This window comes from Pyrgilauda ruficollis, unplaced genomic scaffold, assembly GCF_017590135.1.
Source record: "Pyrgilauda ruficollis isolate IOZ18807 unplaced genomic scaffold, ASM1759013v1 scaffold103, whole genome shotgun sequence".
NCBI classification, from domain to species: Eukaryota; Metazoa; Chordata; class Aves; order Passeriformes; family Passeridae; genus Pyrgilauda; species Pyrgilauda ruficollis.
Window position 1 is genome coordinate 134,912 of NW_024508435.1, and position 8,736 is coordinate 143,647.

Genomic DNA, 8,736 nt, shown 5'->3' on the forward strand with positions numbered 1-8,736 from the left:
TTATCAAGAGAGTTTGGATCCTCTTCATATTTCCTGTAACAGCAATGTCTATAGTGTTGTGATGTATATCAAAACTTCGATATTTTCTAAATGTGCTATTGGTGATGATCTAACATGGTTCTAAAATTGCTGTGGCAAGTCAGTTTTATGCTCCTCTAGCGCATTCTCTGCTTCCAACCCAGACTACAAAATGTTCCCACTGCTAAGCTTTCCTACAGGCCTTTTTCTGATCCAGGAATTCACCTACATCTCCTTTGAAAGGGAAATGCCATCCCTTCCTTTGTGGTGCACCTCAGCCCCTAGAACTGGATGTTAGCAGGTGACCTTAGCTCTAGACAGGCCCTTTGCTGTCTAGAGCTTGTTCTGTTCAAGGGAAGTTGGAGCCCTGGATTTTAAAAAGAAGCTGGCTTTTGCAACCACCTCTCTCATTTGTCCTTAAAATGTTTTCTACAAATGTTAAAATGTCTAAAATGTTAGATAGGAATTTTGGTGCTGTTTTTTAAAAGTGGGGGTTTTTGTGTGTGTGTGTGTGTGTGTGTGTGTTATAAGCCTTTTAAAAAAATGTTGTAGAAAACCTGGTCAGTTTGTGTGTGTGTTTGTGTGTGTGTGTGTTTTTTTTCCCCCCCCCCCCCGTTAGTTATGAGAAGTTAAATGTTATTGGATCTTCTAATTTTACCCTGTACCTTTGGCTCTGCCTGAAGAAGGCCATTTGATGCAGTTTCAGCTGCCAGTATCTCTTTGCCACTCAGTCATTACAGTGTAATTGGATCTAAAGTACATCTATAATTTGCTGCTAGCAATGCTGGCTAGTCTTAATTATGACTTCCAGCTGATTTCTAATGATACCCATCAATGAATATGCACAGCAAAGCAGTCTGACTGGTGCAGATGAGTAACTTTCCTTGGGAACTTCAGCTTTCATGCTATCTACCTATCAAGTTGTTTAAAAGCACCAAGGCAGGATCTCTGGCTTAAACTGGATTGAGGCTTTCAGAAGGGCTTATGACACAGCCCTGCACACCATGAGTGCAAAGCCTGAGAAGTTTTAGATTCTATATATGTGTGCATTCTTCCACATTTGGCAAAATTCCTGGGAGAAAATGAGGAAAATCTGAGATGTATAAACATGACCTCCTAGGCAGATGATTTCCTCAGTGCTTTCTTCTGCATTCACACTGACTGAAGACTACAAATATATTTTCACTGAGAGCATTTCTATTCAGTGTATCTTCTGCAAGCTAGCTCTTTGAAACATCTGTATTTAATTTTAAGTTGGGCACTATTCTTGTCAATTTGCTTGTGATTTTTTAAAACCTTGTATTTTTCTTCACCTGAAAACCGTCATGTCATAGAAAACTGATTTTTCAGGCTGTAACAGTACTTTTGAAAAGTAACACAGTCATAAATTAGGGTCACATAAAGCTCTAAAGCAGTTCCAATCAGCTCCCTCCTAACAGACTCATATAGTTTTGTGTGCAGATTGCAGCCAGAGGATCTTAAAGTTTATCACAGCAAATACTCCGCTCCTCTGAGGTATCAAGGGTGTGGTGTTTTAATAGAATCCTTGCACTTGCACTCCAACACCTGATTAGAAGTCCTGACTTGGCCAACTTGGCATTAGAAAATTTGGCACTTGGTAAACCCCACTCAAGGTTATGAAAACTGTGTGGGGATAGTGAGAGATTTGGACAAGCTGAAAGACTACATGCACAGCAATGAATTTTTATTATTAGCCTTCTATGTATACTTAATTACTTGCATATTTTCAATTACCAATAGCTTCATTAAAAAATGTCTGTCATACTATTCTAGAAGGACATTTCAGGTTTCCAGAGGTTTTTTTTTTTTTTTTGGGTTTTTTTTTTTTTTTTTTTTTTTTTTTTTGTTTTTTTGGGTTTTTTTTTTGGGTTTTTTTTTTTTTTTTTTTTGTTATTTTGTGTTTTTTGGTGTTGTTTTTTGGTGTTGTTGTTTTCTTTTTTTTCCTTTTTTTCTTTTGTGTGGTTTTTTTTTTAATTTTTCTTTTTCATTTTTCTTTTCTTTGGTTTTGAGCATTATATTCAGGATAGCTCCCTCAGGTGTTCTGCTTGAAAGCTGGGGCAGACAAGGAAGCTTTTAAGGGAATTCTCACTGTATTTTCTCTACATGTAGTGCACAGTGCAATTCAATATTCATAAATTACTTTTGGCTGCTGTTAGTATTTCCCATCTCTGTTTGCTAATTCATGTACCAGCTATATCTAAAAAGAATCATTAAACATCAGGGGATTTGATGCTTGTTCCACACGCAACAGCTCACTATTGAACAAAACTCCAGTGCTTTGTACTAATGCTAAACCCTACCTTTGATTTTGTAATAAATATAGGAGTCAGAGGCAGAATAAATCAGATCCTGTACTGTCAGGTTGGCAGAGATGATTGATCATGCCTTTCTGACAGCATTGCATTTGACTGCAAGTCTCATGCAGCTCTACTTTAGATCATACAGAGGCATCTGGATTATGAAAAGCAGGCTGGCTTAGAAGACAGCATACAGTGCTGCAACCCTGTCATATTTATTTAGTGTAATGAGTCTGCTAAAATGCTTCAGGTTCTAGCTCATGGTAATAATTCTCTCTTGTGTTGAATCCATCCTCCCCATTTTTATTCCTTTACCTATATTTTAAACAAAAATTGTTCAAAAATCTTTCTAAAATGGAAACATAAAGCCTTTAGCTAAAGCAGACACGTGGGTAATAAAATAGCTCATCTCCGTACTCACTAAGAGTGCTGTTTTCAGAAATGAAATCGTTACGTGTTAGTCAGAAGTTTAGGTGGTCACCCAAATACTCGTGTTCTTCCTACTTCAGAAAATACTGCTTACTCAAGTAGCAGATACTCTCTAGTCATAAAAATTTCAGTTTGGTTGCTGTTTGGCTCTTGGTGATGGATGTCTGCACCAAGGTTCTGATCTTGAACACTGAATTTGGACCTGAAACCCAAAAATTTATCCGGGCCGGAGGGAGCAAGGAGCAGCAGCCTGTGACTGTTGCTTTGCTGGAGAGGGGTTTGTGTGTCTGTCATAAGAATGGAACTCATCTGGAAGCTGCTCTTATGGAGAAATTACAGTTCATTCATGTTATGAATATGCCTGCATACAAACTACAGAGTGGTGCAGCACATTGTGCTGGATTTTCTCACAATTTTTCAAGATGTTATTTGAGATGCATTTATGTTTGGCTTGTACGGCTTTAATTTGGCTTTCTCTTTTATTCTACACATGCTTTTCTGTATTAACATATACATGTATGTACGTGTTCTTTAGGGCTAGTGATGCACAGCTGCACTCCTCTGTTGCAAGTTTAAGGCAATCAATGAAGCATTATTTAATGCACGCCAACTTATTTTTTAATACTGTCTCTAAAGTAAATTGCAGCAAATACACAGCTATCCACCATGGAATAATAAATTGAGATAGAATGTGTGGGGAATAGGCAATAAGCCAGAATCATTAAAAAGCTCAGTGCACCACTCCAGCAACACAAAGCAGCCGTAAAGCTGAGGCTGGAATTGCACACAGCAAATGGTGTACACCAGTAAATCTGGCCCTGGTAATTTTACTGCAAATGACACACAAGCCCGAAAAACATTTAGATAATTTAAATTAACACTTTTAACAAGGATCTCTAAAGCAGTGAATGATAATCAAGAGGTTCTTTCAAGCTATTTGTAGCAAATCTATAGTACTTCACACTCTATTTTTCTCCAATAAAAATGAGACGAACACAGACCCTCTTTTCCTTAAGAATGGAACATATTTTTGCTAAGGTATCATACCAGCCCCTAGTTTGCCAAACACTACAACTGTGCATGGGATGAAGGCTTGTTATATTGGTCTTGGAACAAAGTTAGATAAAAAAGGAAATGATAATCAAAAGCAGCTGTTGGAAAAACATGAAACAGATTTTTTTTTTTTTTTTGATTGATGCAAATCTGCACCTGTGTTTACTCATATCAAAGTGAGTGTGCATACCAGATCATATGAACATAGCCCTTGGGTAGGTAGAAAGGCTGCTGCAAACTTTGAAGTTCTTCAGAGGGTGTAACCACTACTAGAAGACTGGATATTTTTACCGATACTTTCAAAATTAAAAATGTATTTCATCCAATCCATATTTTTCAATGTTGCTCTTAAAATGCAGCAATTTCCTTTCTTTCTAACTAAACTGATGAAAGAGAAAATTCAATCTCTCAGGCAATAAATCAGCTTTCTAATGTTAGATCAGCTATTTAAATCACTGTTTGACCACATTATTGGCCACTGTCTCTCATTAAGCTGCTTCCCAAAGTCACCAGGTAAGGAGCCTGCTATCTTACAGCACTCCAGACAGGCAACAAGCCTTTAAAATTAATTTGGGAAAAAGTGGGGACACTGCTTTGCATCATGTTGTGCACAGGGGTGAAACGTTTCCCTGTGGATTAGAACTAAAATCCCACCAGAACCCTTTTTAAAACTGAGATAGTTTTGCTTATCTGAGTTCTGTGCAGAAATCTGGCCATTACTTTCTAATCTATCAATCTGTGCTCCTTCATGAATACCAAATTAATTTTAAAAAAATCAGAGTCAGTAAAACAATTTCTGTAGAGGAAGCAGAAAAATGGGCTTGCATTAAATTCCCCTTTTTTGTCAGATGATAGGGATACTTCAGAAGTACTACTGCAAATATTTAAGAAACAGAAACCCAACAATTTCTCCACACTTATATAAAATATTTTGTTCTCAAATAAAAACAGACAAATATGTGTGCATATTTGAGAGAAGAAATAAAGCATTTCAGGTGGGAGAACACATAAGAGCAATGCTCTGTGTACTAATCCTGAAAGTCTGGGGAGGAGTGAGTGCTTCAGGAGGGGAGTTGTGCTGCCAAAATTTTGGGACTCGATATTCCTGTCTTCTCCTGAGCACCTCCAGCATCAGTCTTTCAGGTGCTGCCACTGTGAAAAAATTTGGCTGGAGTGGTTTTCCCTCTCTGGGTAGTGGACAAGGTGCAATGTACCTGGGAAAGTCATCAGCCCCCATGGAGAGGTGGCCCCATACCCAGTGGGACTATGGAACACAGTAAGAACAGTCTGGGAAAAAATAAGTGGCTTTTGAGAACCTACCCAGAAGCCCATGTTTGTGACAAATGTAAGTTACTGGAAGCTCTAAAACCAGGAAGTCTTTTATACCAAGCTCCAATAGACAGCATGAAAGAAATTGAGCTCCAAAGTGAACACAGAGGTGCTGTCAGTATTGTGCTCCTGTCTCCGTGGGGGATAAGTAATTTCGCTCCCTGGAGAGCTAAACACATCTCAGGGAAACAAAAAATAGAAAAAGAAGGCTCAACTCATGAGGGCAGTTGGGAAAGCTGGGTTATTTTAGGAGGCTGGAGGAAAGGAGAAAGGTAACAGTAGGAAGACAGGCTGAATTGAGAGGATCAGTATGCCAGCAGAGTCATCGCCTGTAGGAAAGAATGGGCAGAGTTTTCTTCCTATGAATTTCAAGCCCTGGTGTCTTAAAGAGGAAACTACAGGCTTAAAGTCCCCTTAAAGAGGGATGCCAGAGATACAGACCCATGTGTTCTTCCAGAAGAAACCAGTGGCTGCTGTATGAAACCTGGGGGCAGATAAGAACTGCCTAGGACAAGATATAATGACCAGGACTGAGCTGAAAAGAGGTCCAAGCTGTTGTGTCATTCATTTGTATAAACAGAGAATGAATATTCATATAAACATTTCAAAATATCTGATTTACCTTCTATGTTTTTCCCCATATTTACATTCAGGAAAGAAATGCTTTTGAGAGTGGGTGACATTGTACCAATTAACAAACTGTGATTTCCTGACAGTGGACCCATGTTCAACAGTATTTGAGAAATATTGTTTTGAAATTTTTAGTCTACAATTGAGGAATTATATCTATTAAAAATTGTGATTGATTGATTGATTGATTGAGACAGGCACATTATGTTATGCTGAGCTGCTGCCCGAGTTTCTCTACTCCCCCAGGCAGGGGAGGGGATTTCGCCGGCTGAGCTACAGGCACGGCAGCCGATAGCCAGGCGGGGCACTCCCTAGATGCGCCGGGGCGTCCCGGGAGCACCTCAGCAAGGGGCAGCAGGGAGCAGCAGGCAGGCGAAGTAAAAGAAAGAAGAGAGGTTCCTTTCTCGGGGGTAAAAAATCCTGCACCACAACAATGTTATTTCTTTTCTCCTAAGGTATCTATTGATGTTGTGGATGTCTCATACCTGGAAATGTTCAAGTCCAGGTTTGATGGGGTTTTGAGCAACCTGATCTAATGAAAGGTTACCCTGCTTATGGCAAGGGGATTGAAATAATGTGATCCTTAAGGTCTTTGCCAACCCAAACTATTTTATGACTCAATTCCAAACATTTATGTTCAAAGGATAACAGGAAGAGCATGCACAAAGAGCTTCAGTTACAATTACACTTTTGAGGTAATAAAATAATAAATTAAAAGACAACAACAGATTTTGGGTTTCTTTTTGGAACATCTAATTTGATATGTTTTAAATGGAGTAACTAAGTATTCAAATTTAAGAGAAACTTAAAGAGCCATAATTTAGAAGTTGTGGACTCTTTTTAGAATGGTAATATATTTTTTTTCCTCTTAACTGTGTTCATATTGCTCATGGGGTTCCAAAAGCACTTTGAAATTTTTGCTTGCATTCCAAGTCCATTCCTAAAAGATTTTTCTTTAAAAAAATAGCGTTTTCCTTTTATTTTCTACACAGTTCATATTCCTGCATTCTTGGCAATGCTAGGAGCTAACCAGGAGCTATCATTCCAGAAGCAGTTATCTGAAGTCTAGGCAGACTTGTGGATTTTACATTAACAGCCTATTATGCAAAAATGCTCTATTCTTCATTACCAAAATACAGGTTGGATGCATATCACGATACTGCTGCTTTTTTATTTGTGCTTCTGTTCTTAAAAAAAATGACTGTGACTCCAGTTAGTTTTCCTATCTATCATAATATGACATATTCAATATGCTTTTTTTTTAAAGACAACAATTTATGTTTAGAAGTTCTAGTCCAGAAAATCTTACCTTTCATCATTTCTTTCTGATTTTCATTAAGTTTATTTCTAATAATTGGTAATGCTCAGAGTCCTGCATTTCACTCTGCAGTTTTTTGTCTTTCTGCCAAAACCTTCAGTATGATTCTGCTGTCCTTGGCACTCAGTGTTTGTTCTTGGAAATAACTATAGGATTTCCTTACAAACAGACTATTGACAGGCCAAGGGGGAATGGCTTCCAGCTGAAAGAGGGTAGGTTTAGAATGGATGTTAGTTAGAAATTCTTCCCTGTGAGGCTGGTGAGGCCCTGGCACACATTGCCCAGAGAAGCTGGGGTTGCCCCATTGTGAAGGACTGAGGCAAGGACCCAGACCAGCAGGGAATCTGAATCATTTATTCAAAGAAATGAGCTGGTTTTACACACTTTTTCAAGGCACAGTATTCCCTTACATGGTAATTCTCACTATGTGACCTATCCCATCTTGCCACACACTTTGTAAACATCCTTTTGTGGGATTCCCAAACACACTGTTTGGGAATCTGTCAGCTTCCAGCAGGCTCCTCTCCCACAGGGGTCTGCTGCGTGACACCTCCTCCTGCCAGGGTCTGGGGGAGACTGCCTCTCTGTGCCCCCATGTGCTTTTCTGTGCCCCCATGCGCTTTTCTGTGGCCCCATATGCTCCTCTGTGCTGCCATGTGCTTCTGCAGGTGGTTGCCACAGCACACAGTTCAAGTCCATCCCATCTCTTCTCACACCTCATTTCTGAAAGTGCTCAAAGCCAGGTTGGATGGGGTCCTGGGCACCCTTCTAGGGCGAAGTATCCTTGCCTGTGGCAGAGGGGTTGAGACTAGATTATCTTTAAGGTCCCTTCCAACCCAAATCACTCTATGATTCTATGAGTACCTCAGCAAAATACTTTTATAAATGTAAGTACGTAGGAATTCCATTTTCTTGATGATCTATGGCTGGTTCTGCAACTAAAAAGCAGAAGCAATCCTGTTAAATATCACTTTACAAAGACCTGTTATTGTGCTGTGTTACAATTTCATTTCAAGTTTTTCTGTTTCTTGTTCTGAATGTTATAGCTTGGAGTATGAATATTCAGCTCTCTTCACTGTGGTGCCAAAAGTGTTCTGGTAACTGTAATCCCAGAACACACTAAATTCCTTACTGAATGTCTCTGCACCAAAATAATAGGTCTCACTTCAAAGATTATGCACCAGCTTCAGCCTGGGTTACAACAAGCTCTGTAACCTTTGTGTAATGGAACACAAAGTACCTCCCCACATTACCAAATTTTTACATAGTCAAAACATTTTTTTAAAATCAACAAATCTTATAGTTTTCTTTTTAGTCTTTATAAAAAGTTATAGTTATAATAACTTTATAATCTTATTTTTCCTCCTCATGTCCAAAGGACAAGATTTCTCTTGGCAATTCCTTTTGTTTTCTTTGTATTTTAGGAGTCCCACAGAGAAAGGTAAAGCTCTGCAAGGACTGTGTCCTTTCGGATACATTTATTTACACATATATATATGTAAATGGCCAGGAGAATACTTTCCTTTGCTCCTTTTTTCTCCCTCCCTTAAGTGGATCAAGCTGCAGCAAAAAAAAAAAAGTTATATTCCATCTGCATGAACAGCCTTCCAGAAAAAATTAAGAGCAGATTAAGACCTAACT